The sequence below is a fragment of the Lutra lutra genome, chromosome 3 (genome assembly GCF_902655055.1).
Source record: "Lutra lutra chromosome 3, mLutLut1.2, whole genome shotgun sequence".
NCBI lineage: Eukaryota > Metazoa > Chordata > Mammalia > Carnivora > Mustelidae > Lutra > Lutra lutra.
The window spans coordinates 518,782-539,923 of record NC_062280.1 but is presented as its reverse complement, the minus strand read 5'-3'; the positions used below and the strand labels follow the sequence as shown (position 1 = coordinate 539,923).

The window sequence follows — 21,142 nt, the reverse complement described above, 5'->3', positions numbered from 1 at the left end:
AGAGGGCATTTGAGAGGCAATATAAACCCAGTAGTAAATAGATCACTTTGAAGTAAGGCAGACCTATGACATAACCCTACTTCTGTCCATCACTACCTGTGCAATGCTGGACAATGGACCTACCCTCTTCAAAACCATTCCGTCCTCTGGATAAAAGGTATAATGAGCTGTAAGGATTGTGTGAGGCAATATTGGTATAGTGTTCATAAACAGTCATTGCTCCATTAATCATTGTTGTTATTACTATTACTGTTGCTGTTCCTAGGTCTGATTCCAGCATTCTTTCCCCCACCACTCTGGCATTTATTCATATGTAGTTCCTGAAGTTATATTTTGATTCTGAGTTCCTATACTGTACCAGTTTACCACAAAATAAATTTGCCTTCTGAAAAAACGATAAGTGGAAATCTCCTTGATCACTGTTCAGAGGTAAATCTCACTGCCCTGGTCTACAGATACAAAAAGAAAAAAAATATACCACCCTTATTTCAACTTACGGGCCATGGTAACTTCCAGAGTTGGTTCCAGGTAAAACTATGAGAAACAGTTTTTTGTAAACTTTTCTCTTTTGTCTGAATAAGAACTGAATAGGAACCAAGAATTTGCTTAGGTTTTACCATGATAAATATAGTAACAAATACTAAGGAAAAAAAGAAAATCCTGCCTTCAAAAATTTCCAATCCAGAACATGAAATAAACACAGACACACACACACACGCACACACACAGAAATAAAGCATTGTGACATCCCACAAATCATTTTCTCAAATGCAAGATAAAATTTCATTTGAACATCATAATTTTATAAATTGAATCGTCATTCCCAGGTAATGCCCCATACTACCACTGTTATTTTGATAGGAATAAAATAGAGTCTAATTAACCAAAAAGGCATGCGTAACATTGAACTTTGGAGTCAGACAAACCTGAACTCAGATCTCAGAACTACCACTAACTGATGAGTTAAGCAAGTTACTTGTTCTTCCCAAAGACTTATTTTCTCCTGTAATTATCTTAACTTCACAAGGCTGTTAAGGAAATCATATAGATTCACAAAACACTTCAGGCACTTAAGAAACGATGCAAGGACTGAATGAATCCCTGACATATCATTGTGACTATAGCTCTACAATTTATTTTGGGATACCACACACTTAGCACTTGACTTAACTGAAGATTTCTTCAAATCTGGCCCCTCCAATCATCTAAACTTCAATAAGGGATTTTATGTGTACTGCCTTCATGTGGGAGTAGGAAAAACAAAGATTTAAAGCATTTACATTTAAATTGACTTTTTTATTGTTGGAAAAATTCATTTGTAAGGTTTTTATCAATGTTTATTTAATTTTCTTATTCTTAACAATTATGTCTAGATTATTCATAAAAGTTTTGAGTTATTGTGAGTTATCTCTGTTGCTGACAAATTCTATGACAGATAACATGAGCTTATTTGACTTTTAGTAAACATAGAATAAGAGTATTATATGCATTGCTGATAACTGAATAAATGCCTATTTTAGTAAAACCAACAACCTTAAGCTAGTTATTGAATATTATCCTAGATCATGTGAACTTGAAAAGCATTTAGGTCAATTTCTATATTTCTGAATACATAACTGATTTATATAAATGCTTCAATTTCTTTAAGCCAATTAAATAGAGCTCTTTACAAATTGATTTGGGCAATACCATCTGTTGGTAGAAAAAAATCACACATTTACAACATGCACACATAAATATTCATCAACACAGAGATAGAGGTAAGCAGAGGTCTTTACCTTCTGTTAAAATTTTAGCCATGAGACAGGCATGATGATGCAAAACTCACTAGGTTATAAAAGAATAACTACTGGACTTAAGTTGTGTTTCTAGCAGATGGATTAAGTTACAGTTACCTCTTCAGATGTCTTGAGGTAATACTTGTGGATAAGACTTAAAATTCACACCTAGTTTCCAAATATTCTTTGACCCTTTTTTCCCCTTCCAGTAAGAATTACGTCCCTGAAGTCTGCATTTCAAAGAGATGGCCCAGATAAAAGTTCCTAGAGAAGACCAGGTAGAACATTTACATCTCAAAGGCACAGGAAAAGTGTACAAGTTCCTCCAAGAAGAACTTTCTCTTTTTGCAAGGCCAGAATTTTTACAATAACTACAAGTCTTTCAAGATAAATACAGGAGGTTTTAGAATTGGTAAAAAAGATAATGGGTTTTGAGTTGCTTCTAGAGCTGCATTTCTGTTCTTGTAAAGACTCAATTTATAAGACAAGGACAGTTGTTTTTAAGTCCTCAAAGACCTGGATCGTGACCTGAATGACCCCAAGGGGCAAATCCATCCATCCAACTACATTTTCTTTGATTTAGACCTTTGTCTTTGGAATGTTCACTGCCCCCTCCCACCCCTGAATTTATTTAACCTAAGGGAGAAGGTATTTTAAGAGTTCCTATCGGGCTCTGAATACCAACTTCCAATTTGGTCAACTTTTGGCCGTAAAGCTACTTTAGAAAAATATTTCAATATCTTGTCAGGTTTTAGCAAGGACAAACACCAAATATTTCTGGCAGTACCCCACAACCTCAGGTTGCCTTGGGAGAGGCATCAAAAGGATGCAAAAGATATTACCTTTCCAACATCCAAAATTGTTCCTAAAGATAGTTAAAAGAAAGACTGGTGGGGGGGGTGTGGAGGAAAGAAAATAAAAGAGAGAGAGAGACTGAGATGATTCCTCTCAGGCATAGTTGGTGGAACCCCACTGCTACTGCAGTGCCAGCCACACTTCTGCCCAGCCACATCCAGCAGCAAATGGGATGCAACAGACTTTCCTGCCTGATGATCTTCTGGGGCTCCCAACCTGATGGCCACCAAGCCAAGTCCTCAGGACAAAATGAGGCAATCGAGAAGGCAATAGCTGTCTCTGGGAGAGAAAGGACTGGCAACCAGTGGGTATAGATTTGGAAAGGAAGAGACAATGTGAAGTTTTACCTTCATCTCTGAATTGGACACTACAGACAGAGATCTGAGAGAGCTGATTCTGGTAAGAATTCTCACTCTTTGCTGGATCCAGGTTTCCCAGGATCCCATCTTCAGACTCTGGAGCAAGTGGAATTTAACATACAAAGTATACCTACCAAAATTTGGCAAGTTTTTCTATTAATTTCAATTTATCCTTGGGTATTTAAAGAAATAACTGGCAGTTTCCCTCGGAGTGGCATCAGGCCTGCAAGGGACTCACAGGGGGCCCTCCTTCGAGGACAGATAGGGGCACAACTGTAAAGCCACTGACTTGGCAGACTTTCGTTTATAGTCTATAGCCTCTGGCAAGTGGAAAGACAATTCAGATTAGTAGACTGTAAGGACTGAGGCAAAGAAGGATAGAGGGGTGTAATAGGAGACACGTCAGTCTCACAATTTTCTCCTTTAGGTACCTGTTGTGTCCTTCTCATTAACCCTCACAATGAGACTTGCAATGAAGCTATTTTGGAATCTTGAACCTTTTTGCAGTCTCTGCCTGCCAATTAAAATAAGGGTCCCATTCTGTTTGTTTGATCTGGGAACCCTTACCTTAAAGAGCTCTTCCTAAATGAATGATCGTGTCTAATTGGAATAGTCCCTATAATTACCATTATAATTCTAGGTTGTCTTAGCAAGATTTTACACTTTTGTAGATATCTATAGCTTCCAGGATTATAGTTCTCAGACGTAAAATAAGCAGGTGTGCTGGAAGGTGGAACATTGAATTGAATGTTCCATTCAATTCTTTGAAATTTGAGGACCCTCTTTCTTCAGGTAAGCCTTGTGTCTCAGAGCCAAAGGAACACCTAAGGGAGATGTGCTTCTGAGCTGGACATTTGTGGTACTTTACAGCGTACCTTGTTGCACTGAAAGTTTTTTGAGTTTGGGGTGGGGACTTAGTGTCAATCTAACCAATACCCATAATCAATGTATCCTACCACGGCAGTCACAGAGTTAGGTGGCCAGCCCTCTGTCAGTATGTCAGTGCTAAACCAGTGCCCACCAGTTTTTCAGCTTTAGCTTCTAAGATTCCCACTAGCAGTAGATCTGTTATGCCTTTCAAGAGATTTCTTTATAGTGACAGATACCCTAATGGCTTTTCATAGTCAGACTTGTGCCTACTTAGAATTTGATGAGACATTGGTCAAAAAAGTCTGAATTTCTTAATTTATTTCCCTAAGTCCCCTAGTCTCATTTATTCTGTAGACTTAACTCAAGGCTTTGTGAGTCCCCAACAGCTGCCATCTTGCTTTCTTTTGACTGAAGAATAGCCATTACTTTCCCTTAAAATAATCCTGCTAGATTCAACCAGACTGACTGTTTCTAGCTGTCTGTGTGTAGTTCCTCAGAACTGGCAGGAACTCCCAAAGGCATTTACCTTATAGATGAGGCTGGCTACAAACCCAAATGTTGTGGCCCACTAAATCTCACCATGAAAATCTGGTTTTCTCACACCCCATTTTCATCCTGTGAAAATTCTGGAGTTTCACACTACAATTTTCAATCCAGACATATTAGAAAAAGCAAACTTGAAGAGCTCAAAATGCAAAATAAGCAGAGTTTCATCTGTGAACAGCTTACCAGAGATCCTGGAGAGTGCTGAAGAGGCCATAAACAAAGAGGCTCTGTGGGTATCTTCACCTGCTCCTAGGAACCATCTTCAGAATCTTCAGCAGCTGACTTCAGGTCCCATCTCATCACCAAGACTACCAAAAGACAAAACAAAAACAATTTAGTAACAAGTTCAATATTGTTCTTTCAAGGGAAAAATAATATATGGATTGGGGAAGTACAATGTCTCACAAGCAGTGGACCACTGTTCCCCCAAAGTTGACTTTTGTAAAATATAGCATACTGTAATTTTGTAAGTTCTGGAACAGATGTTTGGGGCACCTGGGTGGTTCAGTTGGTTAAGCTGCTGCCTTTAGCTCAGGTCATGATCCCAGGGTCCTGGGATCGAGTCCCACTTTGGGCTTCTTGCTCAGCAGGGACTCTGCTTCTCTCTGCCTCTGCTTGCTACTCTGCCTACTTGTGCACTCTCTCCCCCTTTCTGACGAATAAATAAATAAATAAAATCTTAAAAAAAAATAGAACAGATGTTTGAGAGAGAATGGTGTTGTTTACATATTGTTAATAATTTCAAAAACCTGACTTTAAATAACAAGAATGTATAATGTATAATGAATGTATAAACATAGAACATAGATGTCAGCCATAATGTATATAATAGGAAGAGTGAGGAGATAAGGGGTGTTCCTTGTTCCGAAATGGTAAGATTTGGACAAGTGAGCAAGGAGAGAGAAATCAGAAAGGACACACCTGGAATTTAAACACTGATGAGTCTCTGAGGATGTGCCTAATGACCTGAACTATAGGCTAAGCTCTGATAGTTAATTGGAACAATAGAAATGCTTATGCATAGATCTCTTCCACATATGGTCATAAGAATCCAGAGCAGACAATGGGTTGGGCCTCTGCCTTTGGCTTGGGTTGTGATCTCAGGGTCCTGGGGTCGAGCCTCGCATCAGGCTCTCTGCTCAGCAGGGAGCCTGCCTTCCCCTCTCTCTCTGACTGCTGCTTGTGATCTCTGTCAAATAAATAAATAAAATCTTTAAAAAAAAAAAAAAGAACAAGAGTAGAAAGAATTGTGACCTAGCATCCCAAATTGCTCAAGAGATTGCATTTCATAGCAAACCACCACTTACTCCAAAATTCCTATGTAGTAGAATTAAAAAGCTTAGATAAGTATAAAACTAAAAGGGTTTTATCTTTCAGGGTAGCAAGGAAACCATGCCTGTAATATCCTGCTTCTCCCTCCACCCAAGAAGCACGTAGTTGCTGAGAGGATTCATGGGCAACAGAAGATCTAACATCAGGATGAGGAAGACGAAATATCCCATGGAGTCATTTGTTGGTTTGTTACAGAGTCTGAGAAGGAAGAGGAAAACAGAAAGTACAGCTCCGAGGCTATGAAGCAGAGAACTTTTTTTTTTTTTGACAATTTCATAATACTAAAGACAAAAATCAGATCCCAGGGTCAACCAAAGACAGAGGGATCTTATTACAGACAAAGAGTATTTAGTTTGTATTCCCAAAGGGATATACTCTAGGAGTAAATGTGAGAAATGAACTGGTCCTTACAGAGATTCAAGACCAACTCTGAATCAGCTAAAAGTCTAATTGGATTAGCTGCATCAGCTACAATTTACCTACCAGAAGGAAAAGAAAAATCATCTCTAGAGAAAGATAATGTAATCCAGAAACATAATGTTACTTCTGACATTTTTCATATATAGAGTATGACACTCAATAGAAAGGAGGAAGCATGGAAAAAAAGAACATGAATTAACTGAAAATGAAATGAAGAGAAAATTCAGCTAATAGAAATAGACCCACCAGAGATCCAGATGTTAGAATTTGGAGAAAATAATTTTCAAACAACAGAGATTAATATGCACAGATATTAAATGACAATATGGTGGATTTTAGCCAAGAACTAAAACTATGTAAACTAATCAAATAATTTTATAATTGAAAAGTGAAAATAATCCAAATACTTAGGTTTTCTAAAAGATGACACAGTTCTAAAGGGAGAAGCAGTGAATTAGAAGGTGATTAAGAAAAAATATCCAATCTGAAGTACAATGAGATAAAAGAATGGAAAATAAGAGGAATGTGTAAAGATATAGGAGTCACAATGAAAGGGTCAGTAATGAGTATCTGGAGTCCATAAAAGAGAGGAGAAGAATAATGAGATAGAGGCAATATTTGAATAGAATGTGGTCACAAAAATTTAAAAACAGATGAATCCTCCAAAGGCACTACAAACAAACTTACAAAATGTAAGTTACATTCAAATAAAACCAGTTCTTGGAACATAATGGTTAAAATATGTGAAAATCAAATACAGAAATAAATGGGAGCAAAAAGGATGTACAAAAGGGAAAGAATAAAAGACAAAAAAAAAATGCCTGATTAGCAGAAAACACAGACAAGTTGGAAAATAAAAATTAGTAATTCTAACAAATATAGCTTGATTATATCATCCATTAAGACAAAATTTTGTCTGATCGAATTAGAAAAAAATCATCTTATACACTTTATCAAACACATACTTAAAAGAAATGTTACACAGAGAGCAAGAAGGTGGAAGTTCTATCAGGAAAATAAGAACAAGAATGAAACTGATACAACACAACCAGAGAAAGTTTAAAAAGAGAAAGTTTAAACTGGAAATTTTTGAGTTACACAAATAATAGTTTTCAGCTACCACACCAAAATGTGGGGTTTTTTTTTAGTCACACAGAAATTAAGCCAGTGGTATAACTTTAATAGAATTTTTAGTAAGAATTAAAGTTAAAAAGAAAAGTAGTAAACACACATAGGATAATTAGCATTCAGGCACTAAATATAGGCTGAATTTGAACAGAAAGACTATTGGTGGCATTTGTTTTAAACATTCAACAAATATTCCTATTTTATCACTTAACATCTTCTTCATAGGTTTCTTGAGGATCAAATGAATTAATACCTGATATATTATTATTATTATTGTTAGAGTACTGTCCCCTGCAATAGTATTTTCTAGAATAAATATTTCACTCCCATTGTCTTACTCTACTACAATTAAGGATTTTTAAAAAATTATGGTAAGACTATCTTATTGCAATATAAGTTATTTTCCATGTATTATAAAATGTGATAAGAGCTCAATTCAATTCAGTCTGGAAGAGAATACTGAATAAGATGTTTCTTCAAAATGAAATAATTCTTAAAATAAGCACTTCAAACCATTAAGGCAGGTATTAGAATCCCCATCTTGCAGACGGAGAAATACAGACAGAGAGTTCAGGGGGTTAGTCTAAAATTACACACAAAAAAAGTAAAGCAGGACCTGGACTGATATTTTCTAAGTCCAGTGGTCTTTAAGAATAGTCTTAAGTAGGAGAGGAATCCAGATGGTGGAGAAGTAGCAGCTGAGATGACATCAGGTAGCAGGAGATCAGCTAGATAGCTTATCAGACCATTCCGAACACCTACAAATCCAAAAGGAGATCAAAGAGAAGAAGAACAGCAATTCTAGAAACAGAAAATATACCACTTTCTGAAAGGTAGGACCTGTGGAGAAGTGAATCCAAAGCGACGGGATGATAGACCGTGGTGGGAGGGGCCGGCTCCCGGCAAGCGGCGGAGCAACGGAACACAAAATCAGGACTTTTAAAAGTCTGTTCTGCTGAGGGACATCACTCCAGAGGCTAAACCAGCGTGAAGCCCACAAAGGGTCAGCGTGACCCCAGGTCCTGCAGGGTAACAGAAGGATCGGGGGTGTCTGAGTGTCATAGAGCTCACAGGTATTAGAACGGGGAAGCCGGCTACAGAGACAGAGCCAAGGAGTGAGCTCTCAGCTCAGGGTTACCTTGAACTGGTTGCAGGCTCAGTCAGCTTGGAGCGTGGCTGGAGGCCAGGGAGACAGGAGTGATTGAGCGCTTTTCTCTGAGGGTGCACTGAGGAGTGGGGCCCCGAGCTCTCGGCTCCTCCGGGCCAGAGACTGGGAGGCCGCCATTTTCATGCCCATCCTCCGGAACTCTATGGAAAGCATTCAGGGGACAAAAGCTCCCGAAAGCGAACCTGAGCAGATTACTTAGCCCAGCCCCTGGTAAGGGTGGGGCAATTCCGAGTCAGGCAAAGACACTTGAGAATCACTAGAACAGGCCCCTCCCCCAGAAGGTCAACAAGAAATCCAGCCAAGACCAAGTTCACCTACCAAGGAGAGCAGCGGAATTCCAGAGGAGGAGAAAGCAAAGCATGGAACTCATGGCTTTCTCCCCATGATTCATTAGTATCACAGTTAATTTATTTATTTATTTTTTCCTTCTGCTAAATTTTTTAAACTTTTACCCTTTTCATTTTAAACGTTTTTTAACTAATTTATCTTAACAATGCCTTTCATAAAAAAAAATAATAATCTTTTTTGAACCTTCATTATTATAGTCATATTTTATCCTACATTGTATTTAACTTTATTTTTTATATTCACATAGGGTTTTTCTTCTAAAAAATTTAGGGTACAACTTTTACTAATAGATCAAATACACCATAAATCTAGCTCCAGACTTGTTCTAGTCTCCAGCCCAAGCAAATTCTCTACACTTTCTTTTTCTTTATTCTCCCAACCACTAACTTTATCAACTCCTTTTTTAGAATTTATAAAAAAATTTTTTTTCATCTTTATAGGCATATTCCAACCCTTCACTGTGTTTACCCTTATATACCTTTTTCATTCTTTAAAATTTTGGGAGGTAGTTTCTTCTAAGAAACCAAAATACTCCCAAAATTAAGTGGGTGACCCAGTTCTAGTAACCAGTCTAATAAATATGTATATATTTTTTTCTTTTATATATTTATTCTTTATTTGTTTTTTTAATGCTTTTTTTTCTGAATTTCTTTTTATTCCCTTTCTCCCCCCACCCCCACGATTTGGGGTCTCTTCTGATTTGGTTAAAGCACATTTTCCTGGGGTCTTTGCCACCCTTTTAGTATTTTATTTGCTTCTTCATATACTCTTCATATACTCTTATCTGGACAAAATGACAAGGAGGAAAAACTCACCACAAAAAAAAGAATAAGAGGCAATACTGAAGGCTAGGGACCTAATCAATACGGACATTGCTAATATGTCAGATCTAGAGTTCAGAAAGACGATTCTCAAGGTTCTAGCCAGGCTCAAAAAAGGCATGGAAGATATTAGAGAAACCCTCTCTGGAGAAATAAAAGCCCTTTCTGGAGAAATAAAAGAACTAAAATCTACCAAGTTGAAATAAAAAAAGCTATTAATGAGGTGCAATCAAAAATGGAGGCTCTCACTGCTAGGATAAATGAGGCAGAAGATAGAATTAGCGATATAGAAGACCAAATGACAGAGAATAAAGAAGCTGAGCAAAAGAGGAACAAACAGCTACTGGACCACGAGGGGAGAATTCGAGAGATAAGTGACACCATAAGATGAAACAACATTAGAATAATTGGGATTCCAGAAGAAGAAGAAAGAGAGAGGGGAGCAGAAGATATATTGGAGAGAATTATTGGAGAGAATTTCCCCAATATGGCAAAGGGAACAAGCATCAAAATCCAGGAGATGCCGAGAACCCACCTCAAAATCAATAATAGGTCCACACCCTGTCACCTAATAGTAAAATTTACAAGTCTTAGTGACAAAGAGAAGATCCTGAAAGCAGCCCGGGACAAGAAATCTGTAACATACAATGGTAAAAATATTAGATTGGCAGCAGACTTATCCACAGAGACCTCACAGGCCAGAAAGGGCTGGCATGATATATTCAGAGCACTAAACGAGAAAAACATGCAGCCAAGAATACTATATCCAGCTAGGCTATCACTGAAAATAGAAGGAGAGATTAAAAGCTTCCAGGACAAACAAAAACTGAAAGAATTTGCAAACACCAAACCAGCTCTACAGGAAATATTGAAAGGGGTCCTCTAAGCAAAGGGAGAGCCTAAAAGTAGTAGATCAGAAAGGAATAGAGACAATATACAGTAACAGTCACCTTATAGGCGATACAGTAGCACTAAATTCATATCTCTCAATACTTACCCTGAATGTTAATGGGCTAAATGCCCCAATCAAAAGACACAGGGTATCAGAATGGATAAAAAAACAAAACCCATCAATATGTTGCCTACAAGAAACTCATTTTAGACCAGAAGACGCCTCCAGATTTAAAGTGAGGGGGTGGAAAACAATTTACCATGCTAATGGACATCAAAAGAAAGCTGAGGTGGCAATCCTTATATCAGATCAATTAGAACATGGAACATTTTTCAGAATAGATCACATCCTGGGTCATAAATCAGGTCTCAACTGGTATCAAAAGATTGGGATCATTCCCTGCCTTTTCAGACCACAATGCTCTAAAGCTAGAACTCAATCACAAGAGGAAATTTGGAAAGAACCCAAATACATGGAGACTAAACAGCATCCTTCTAAAGAATGAATGGGTCAACCAGGAAATTAAAAAAGAATTGAAAAAATTCATGAAAACAATTGATAAAGAAAATACAACAGTTCAAAATCTGTGGGACACAGCAAAGGCAGTCCTGAGAGGAAAATATATAGCGGTACAGGCCTTTCTCAAGAAACAAGAAAGGTCTCAAATACACAACCTAACCCTGCACCTAAAGGAGCTGGAGAAAGAACAACAAAGAAAGCCTAAACCCAGCAGGAGAAGAGAAATCATAAAGATCAGAGCAGAAATCAATGAAATAGAAACAAACAAACAAAAAAATAGAACGAAAAAATCAACGAAACTAGGAGATGGTTCTTTGAAAGAATTAATAAGATTGATAAACCCCTGGCCAGACTTATCAAAAAGAAAAAAGAAAAGACCCAAATAAATAAAATCATGAATGAAAGAGGAGAGATCAGAACCAACACCAAAGAAATACAAACAATTATAAGAACATACTATGAGCAACTCTACGCCAACAAATTTGACAATCTGGGAGAAATGGATGCATTCCTAGAGACATATAAACTACCACAACTGAACCAGGATGAAATAGAAAACCTGAACAGACCCATAATCAGTAAGGAGATTGAAACAGTCATCAAAAATCTCTAAACAAACAAAATCTCAGGGCCAGGTGGCTTCCCAGGGGAATTCTACCAAACATTTAAAGAATTAATTCCTATTCTCCTGAAACTGTTCTAAAACAGAAATGGAAGGGAAACTTCCAAACTCATTTTACAAGGCCAGCATCACCTTGATTGCAAAACCAACAAGGATCCCATCAAAAAAGAGAACTACAGACCAATATCTGTGATGAACACAGATGCGAAAATTCTCACCAAAATACTAGACAATAGGATCCAACAGTACATTAAAAGGATTATTCACCATGACCAAGTGGGATTTATTCCAGGGCTGCAAGGTTGGTTCAACATCCGCAAATCAATCAATGTGATACAACACATTAATAAAAGAAAGAACAAGAACCATATGATACTCTCAATAGATGCTGAAAAAGCATTTGACAAAGTACAGCATTCCTTCTTGATCAAAACTCTTCAAAGTGTAGGGATAGAGGGCACATACCTCAATAATATCAAAGCCATCTATGAAAAACCCACTGCAAATATCATTCTCAATGGAGAAAAACTGAAAGCTTTTTTGCTAAGGTCAGGAACACGAGAGGGATGTCCATTATCACCACTGCTATTCAACATAGTACTAGAAGTCCTAGCCTCAGCAATCAGACAACAAAAGGAAATTAAAAGCATCCAAATTGGCAAAGAAGAAGTCAAACTATCACTCTTTGCAGATGATATGATACTTTATGTGGAAAACCCAAAAGACTCCTCTCCAAATCTGCTAGAACTTGTACAGGAATTCAGTAAAGTGTCAGGTTATAAAATCAATGCACAGAAATCAGTTGCATTTTTTTACAACAACAAGAAGACAGAAGAAAGAGAAATTAAGGAGTCAATCCCATTTACAATTGTACCCCAAAACATAAGATACCTAAGAATAAACATAACCAAAGAGGCAAAGAATCTGTACTCAGAAAACTATAAAGTAATCATGAAAGAAATTGAGGAAGACACAAAGAAAAATGGAAAAATTTTCCATGCTCCTGAATTAGAAGAACAAATATTGTGAAAATGTCTATGCTACCAAAAGCAATCTACACATTTAATGCAATCCCTATCAAAATCCCATCCATTTTTTTCAAAGAAATGGAACAAATAGTCCTAAAATTTATATGGAACCAGAAAAGTCCTCCAATAGCCAAAGGAATATTGAAAAAAGAAAGCCAAAGTTGGTGGCATCACAATTCCAGACTTCAAGCTCTATTACAAAGCTGTCATCATCAAGGCAGTATGATACTGGCACAAAAACAGACACATAGATCAATGGAACAGAATAGAGAGCCCAGAAATAGACCCTCAACTCTATGGTCAACTAATCTTCGACAAAGCAGGAAAGAATGTCCAATGGAAAAAAGACAGCCTCTTCAACAAATGGTGTTGGGAAAATTGGACAGCCACATGCAGAAAAATGAAATTGGACCATTTCCTTACACCACACATGAAAATAGACTCAAAATGGATGAAGGACCTCAGTGTGAGACAGAAATCCATCAGAATCCTTGAGGAGAACACAGGCAGCAACCTCTTCGACCTCAGCCTCAGCAACTTCTTCCAAAGGCTAGGGAAGCAAGGGCAAAAATGAACTATTGGTCAAAAGCTTTTGCACAGCAAAGGAAACAGTTAACAAAACCAAAAGACAACTGACAGAATGGGAGAAGATATTTGCAAACGACATATCAGATAAAGGGCTAGTGTCCAAAATCTATAAAGAACTTATCAAACTCAATACCCAAAGAACAAGTAATCCAATCAAGAAATGGGCAGAGGACATGAACAGACATTCCTGCAAAGAAGACATCCAGATGGCCAACAGACACATGAAAAAGTGCTCCACATCACTCAGCATCAGGGAAATACAAATCAAAACCACAATGAGATATCACCTCACACCAGTCAGAATGGCTAAAATGAACAAGTCAGGAAATGACAGATGCTGGAGAGGATGCGGAGAAAGGGGAACCCTCCTACACTGTTGGTGGGAATGCAAGCTGGTGCAACCACTCTGGAAAACAGCATGGAGGTTCCTCAAAATGTTGAAAATAGAACTACCTTATGACCTAGCAATTGCACTGCTGGGTATTTACCCTAAAGATACAAACGTAGTGATCCGAAGGGGCATGTGCATCTGAATGTTTATAGCAACAATGCCCACAGTAGCCAAACTATGGAAAGAACCTAGATGTCCATCTACAGACGAATGGATAAAGAAGATGTGGTATATATACACAATGGAATACTATGCAGCCATCAAAAGAAATGAAAGCTTGCCATTTGTGACAACATGGATGGAAGTAGAGGGTATTATTCTTACCGAAATAAGTCAATCGGAGAAAGACAACTATCATATGATCTCCCTGATATGAGGGAGAGGAGATGCAACATGGGGGGGTTTGGGGGTAGGAAAAGAATAAATGAAAGAAGATGGGATTGGGAGGGAGACAAACCAAAAGTGACTCTTAATCTCACAAAACAAACTGAGGGTTGCTGGGGGCAGGGGGGGAGGGAGAGGGGGGTGGGGTTGTGGACATTGGGGAGGGTATGTGCTATGGTGAGTGCTGTGAAGTGTGTAAACCTGGCAGTTCACAGACCTGTACCCGTGGGGATAAAAATACATTATATGTTTATAAAAAAATAAAAATTAAATAGAAGAATAATCATAAGTAAATAGACAAGTCCTTAACTTGGGGGTAACTGACTATAAAAAATTTTCATGATATAAGAAGAATGCATCTGCAACTAGTTAATTTTCTATATAAATTCAACTTGAAACCAACAATGTTGTCCAATTAGAGCTCCTGCTTATGAAAAACATTTCTGACATTCACTGGTTCATTTCACTTGATGGCATTTTACCTCACCATAGTCCTTCTCCCACCTTGTGCATCTAGCATTTCTTAAGGCTGCATAATAATAATAATAATAATAATAATAATAATAAATATTATAGTTATTATTATTATTATTCAGATAACAAAGTTGGAGGCTCAGAGCACATTTATCTGGAACATCACAATTAAAATGAACACAAGAACTTACCCAGAACTGTCCCATTATATTTTTCTCATTATTCTGTCCTTCTTATCCTTTTGCCTTACTCTTTTTTTTCTTTTTTTTTTAAAGAGTGAATGAGAGCATAAGCAGGAGGGAGGGTCAGAGGGAAAGGGAAAACTGAGCAGGGAGCCGGATGCAGGACTAAACTTCGGTACCCTGGAATCATGACCTGAGCCAAAGGTAGACCCCTAACCAACTGAGCCACCTGCGTGCCCCAATTGGTCTTACTCGTCTAATGAATCAGGCCCTTTTCAGTCTCCATTTTCTCACATCTATTCCATATCCCATTTCCAGACTGATATTCTCAAATTACCTGACTCCCCATTGTCTGGCCTATAGAAGAGAGTCTCCTCAGCCTTCTGATATGTACTCTCCAAACTGCAGTTCTATCCAAAACTCCATAGTGCCCTAACATTTTAGCTCTAACTGCTTGGTTCTAAAAGGGATCCTACACAAATATTGCACTTTTTGCTTCCGCTTGAGTTACTCTTCTGTCTGGAGTGTTCTACTCAATCATATTTTCCCACTAAAAAAGAGAAGATTTTATAGTATTAACATTTTGATCAGTGGTCAGTTATAGAGATATGTCTGTATAGAAACGCTGGGGAGGGTATGTGCTATATCCTATATACGTAGGGTAAGTGCTGTGAATTGTGTAAGACTGATGATTCACAGACCCGTACCCCTGAAACAAATAATACTTTATACATCAATTTAAAAAAAAGGAAAAAAGGGGTTTGTTACAGTGTACTAACTGGCTTACTGCTGAAGGAACAGGCTCTAGGTTAATACTCAAACCAGCACAATTGAAGCAGACCATCAAATGTCTTCTTGATGTGAAGGCTGCTGGTTCCAGACACTGCCATACGGAGCTGCCAAATCAGGGGATAGCTTCAACCAAGATGTCACCACCACTTTGGCAGGCTCAGCACCACACTGAGACAGCTAGAATAACATAGTTGATCCCATATGCTCTGTTTCTCAAACAAACCCATCCCTGGGGCTAGTGGCAGGATCCTAGGATCTCTGACAACCCTACCAAGGAAGAAGGAAAATTGTTTCATGACTGAACTTGGCAACAGAAACAGCATAATCAGGCCTTCATTTTAGTCGTCTTCCAAATCTTGCCTGCAAGGATATCATTGGTGAAAGGTAAATTGTATAGGACCCTACTTACAAAGGCTTATGAGAAATGGAGTTTTTACATTTCCAGCTTCTTTGTTACAGGAAGCACATTAGTGAAAGATGGAAATAGAAGTTGCGTATTAAGCAACTTCTACTGCAATTTTCTCTCCATGGTGCCCATAACACATACCATGAACACTCTTCAAGTGACTGCTCCTTCTCTAAGCACCTGCATTCTTTAGTTTCTGTATTTGCTTATGTTCTCTTCTAAGCATGTGTGTGTTCATCTACTGGACTCCAATTCTTTGAGGACAGGACACTGTATCCTCGGTGGCTTTCAGAATGTAAACATTGCTTCACTATGAGACTTTGTATACCCACAAAAGAGATATTTAATGAACATATGTTGAATGAATGAATATGAACATATTTAGGAACTTGGAAGCAAAGAATAGGTCCCTCCAGCAAGATAAATGATAATGATTTTTAGAAGGGAAAATTGTACCCAAGACTTTGATGACTCAGGTGGAAAAATAATAGATTAAGGATTAAAGAACAACTAAGTATAAAGAAAATTCACACATAGAAAACAGGTTTATCTATATAAAATTATTCTAGAATTAATCCTTTATGTTAAAAATTATTTCTGAAAAAAATTACTTCTGATTTTTGCTCTATTCAACAATAAGAAAGAAAAATATGATATTAAAAAGAATCCTTTTATGGGATTTTAAAAACTAATAAAGAATTAAAATAGATTTACAAGATGAATACATTCTGGAAACGTATTCAATACGTTCTGGAAAATAACTTACAGCGTGGTGGCCACAGTTAATTTTATTGTATTATATTGACATTTGCACATTAAATTCTCTCACCATGCCAAAATAAAATAATAAGAACCGTGGGAGGTGGTGGATATGTTAATTAACTTGATTGTGGTAATCATTTCACAGTGTATATGTATATATCAAGCCATCACATTGTACATCTTAAATATACACAATTTTTGTCAATTATACCTCAATAAACCTGGGGGAAAATTGGAAGGTATAAATTAATACCTGATATGATTGAGGATCATGTGATGATTTTCAAAGGGAAGAACACGCAACTACCCCTCATTACATTTTACCACCTGAAAAAAGCGCAAAGACAACTTTGGTAGTGTTATACAGAAAGAAAGTGGTGTAATTTGCTGCACAGAGTATCACTGATTAACATAGTGTGGTATTTTGATTTGTAGTTTCGAAGAGCGTAATTTAAATATGCTTTTAATATGAACTCTAGAATATTGTATGAGATACACTGGTCGTGATGGACACTATTATTTATTTTTCTTTATAAACAAACCCAGCCCAGTGGTTCTACTGTGATTTACAGACCACCTCTCAGATTCCTCATTCTTTAATCTGAACTCTTAGGAATATAAAATTTTCAAATGCTGTTGTTGTTATATTTTCAGCAATAAACAGCTGGAGAGTGGGAAAGACTTCTCAGAGTTGAACTTTTTCTTAATCCAGTCTGCTAATATACAATTTTGGATAACTTTTTAAAAACTCCATGAGGGCACCTTGTGAAAATGTGTAATGATAATTACGCAAAATAGTATTTAACTTCTGGGCACCTGGGTGGCTCAGTGGGTTAAGCCGCTGCCTTCGGCTCAGGTCATGATCTCAGGGTCCTGGGATCGAGTCCCGCATCGGGCTCTCTGCTCAGCAGGGAGCCTGCTTCCCTCTCTCTCTCTCTCTCTGCCTCTCTGTCTACTTGTGATCTCTCTCTGTCAAATAAATAAATAAAATCTTTAAAAAAAAATAGTATTTAACTTCTGAAAACATCTCGATGATTCTTGTCACTGATTTACTGTAGCACCGCACTGTTCTTTGCCTGTTGTTAAAGAGACACTTTTGGTTGTTACTCATTCAATTGTTAATTGAAGTGGAAAATCTTCAAATTAACAGCTGCCATATATTCACTTACTCGTGTAATCTTTCTTCATTATAGTCGTTATTGTCATTCTCATAGTCGTGACTCATGTCACTGGCTTTTATTCATGCACGTTTGTGGCACAATCTACTATTAGTCACCAATGCCTTTCTTCCTTTGTTCTATAAGAACCAACACATAATCAGCTAAACAGAGTGAAGACATTCCTTAGCCTGTCTTGGAGGTATGGCCATGTGATTAACTTCTGGCTAGCAGGACGGAAAAGGAAGTGGTGTGGGCACCATCAAGTCACACTCCTAAGAGAAAGGCCCTTTTCCTCTGACTGGAATACAGTCCTGCTGGTAAGGCGTCATGACCACAGCGGTGAAGGCGACGCCCCGTGCTGCTGGGCCCAGGTGCTGGAGCTGACTGTTAAATTTTCAGGAATTTTCCAAGTGGCTAAGCCACTGATAGCTTAAAGTCAGCAAATATAACCAGCGAATACCACAATAACCAGCAAGTACCACAAATCAGGGACTTCTTCTTCCCCAGGGAACCAGTTTACTGCACGCCTCTCACAAAACGCAAGGGACAGGGAGAGCAATGAGACAGAATGCATCGGAGCCGTTATGCAATCATGGGACCAGATCTGGACTCCGTACACCTACACTCTCACATGAGTGAGAAATACATTCTAAATTGTTTAAGCTACCTCTACGGGCGTATTTGTCACAGATGCTGAACATACTACATAACCAGAAGGACAACAATGCCTCTAATTATACATCTGAAAAATGCTGCCTCCTCGGAGTGCCCACACAGTCTGTCAAAGCTACGCATGTTTTACACTTGAAAATCAGTCTTATATGTAAATTACTGATCAATAAATACATGATTTCAAATATTTAATATCTGAAACCTTAAAATAAAAGACTATATTAAATATATATAGGTCTTTCACAAAATCCAAAACCATGTGGGAAGAAACAGTTGCAAATACATTTACCATTGAGGTTGATATCTTTGATGTGATTTAGCAAGAAGAGTCCTTGCACAAGGAAACACAAGGGGATTGCGCAATCCTTATCAACTCAAAAAAGAGGAGACAGCGTCTGCTAAAATGAAAGAAAAATTTCACCAGCACCACATTTACAAAAAGAGTACTTCCATGAGTTCTTTCACAAGAGTAATTGTTCATTTGTTTTAAAAATTAACCAATATTTTAAATAAATTTTATGCAAATGATGCATTCTAAGAAACTCATTTAAAAATGTAGCTTTTCAGAAGTCCAATTTGATAGAAATATACAACTCAACATGAAATATACATATTTATTATTTTATAATGCCTCCATTTTTAACAAAAACTGGATTTTCCAATTCAATAACCTATTTTTCCCCAAATGACGTAAATGAATATGGGGTTTTTTCTAAATGAAATCTTTATCAAAATAGGATCTGTGTTTTGAGACTAAATTACTATTAATCTTGTGCCTTAGATAATTTCAGAAGGGGAGTGACATGCATTTGAGACACTCATCCATCAGAGTATATGTTTAAAATCGCATAAATATTTTACATCAACATAAAAGTGTTTCATTTTTATCTACCTAGAAAATGTTGAAATTTATTTAAAATGTAACTTTATAAACTGTAGTTTATTAAAGTAGATTTTATGAGCAAATCAGTTTACTGGACTAAATAAGTTTATTCATAATATTCCTTTTTGTTTGTTTGAGGTAACCAACAGTGAGATTGGTGCAAATGTTGGTTTGGTTCTGGTTTGCCCTGGAGAACTTTGCTTTATAAATTATAATGGACTTCCTAGGTAGTCTCAACAAGATCACAGTGCAGTTAATTCTTCTAAAACCAAAGATAAAAATAACCTGTCAAACAAACAAAAACTTTGTCATTTACCTCTAAGAGCCACACTTTCTCAAATGTAGCTTTCACTTAGGAATAAGAAAGCGGTTTAGACACTATAATGCAGTGAAGGACCTATTGAGATGGAATTACAGTTATTCTCTGAAAAGTTTCTTATCAGCATTATGAAAAGACTGACAAATATTATCCAATTATCCTATATCATTGCTGAAAGGTCCATGGCATTTAGGGTTATAAGTATAGGGCATTTTCAGCCTCCAGGAAGCGTCAGAGCCGGGTAGTGTGAAGCGGTGCTTGTGCGAAGGTGTGCCTAGAATTGGTGTTAGAGTGTGATCTCAGGAAAAAGGGTGTTCGTGGATGGTAGTGGAAACAGGAATAAGATGATGGTCACAACTGCGGGGTCACTGGTCCAAGTTAGTATATTGGAGATAACAGAAGCCAGGGTTCCCACTGCCAGAAAAGAGTTCCAAAAATGAAAAGGAAAAGCAAAACAAAACAAAAAACTAGCATGAATCCTGGGATGTTGAATTAGTATTAGTGTTGGCATAGAATTAGTACTGATGTTGGGTAGATGATAGAGAGATAGGGAGACACAACTAAACGTGTATGTGTGTGTGTATTATAGTCTCTTGTCCATAACATGTATTTGAATATACACATTTGTACACATATTTACAAACACACGTATGGAACTTATAAAAATATATAAACTAGTTCCTTGAGGCGTCCTTTTAGAGGGCTGAGAAGCAGCAATATCCCAACAGTCACAAGCTCACTTGACATCTAATCTCGATTTTTAAATTTTTTTTTTCTAAAAAAAGAAAAAAACCCAAACAAGCGAATGTTTTTCAAATGGTGAATTCCAGGTTTGAGACTGAGATAGCACAAATGAGCCTTTACTTCAGGTGAAAGTAAGACAGTGCTCAAAAGAAGACAGGGTCATGCCAAAGGGATGCAGAAACCGTGTGAGGGGCTCTGACTGGTCAGATCCAAGAACGCTTGAATACCAAAATAAACAATAGCACTCAAAGGTCATACACTTCATTAAATAAAATATAAATCCATGACTCCCTACTTTAATTAATTTAATTAAGGTGAAAAGATAAAACTTTTTTTTTTTTAACAAAACAATGCCAATCAATAAATGCAGAGGGAATGGCAGATTTAAAAATCGTCATGGACAAGCGTCATAATTAACTCGGCTAGGAAGTGTCAGTGGATACTAAAACAAGTTTGTGAAGACTTTATCAGGAATGGAGTACGTATATGTTCTCAAAGCCCCTCCCATATAAAGTAGCTATAAAGTACAAAGGGAAAAAAAGAAAAAAAAATACAGGGGAAACCTGACAAATACCAGTTTAATGAGGAAATCAGTTAACGAACCAAATCAGAACCGTGTCCCGCCTGAGCAGAAGAAGAATAAACCCTCACATGTGTGATACTCCTTGCAAACATACACGCCCTGAGTATATAAGGAAA

General features: G+C 37.4%; 1 long non-coding RNA gene across 2 annotated transcripts in view; it reads right to left on the bottom strand.

Moving 5' to 3' along the window:
• Positions 1-21,142, bottom strand: part of LOC125095725 (uncharacterized) — a 118,845-nt gene that overhangs the window by 25,310 nt on the left and 72,393 nt on the right. Inside the window, exons 1-2 of one of the 2 annotated variants that reach the window (XR_007125930.1) lie at positions 16,919-17,013; positions 4,592-4,716 (exon numbers count right to left, since the gene is read on the bottom strand). This is a non-coding gene — a long non-coding RNA (uncharacterized LOC125095725). Of the gene's footprint in view, positions 1-4,591; positions 4,717-16,918; positions 17,014-21,142 lie in introns of those variants that run through there. The other variant, XR_007125931.1, reaches the window with a different exon arrangement.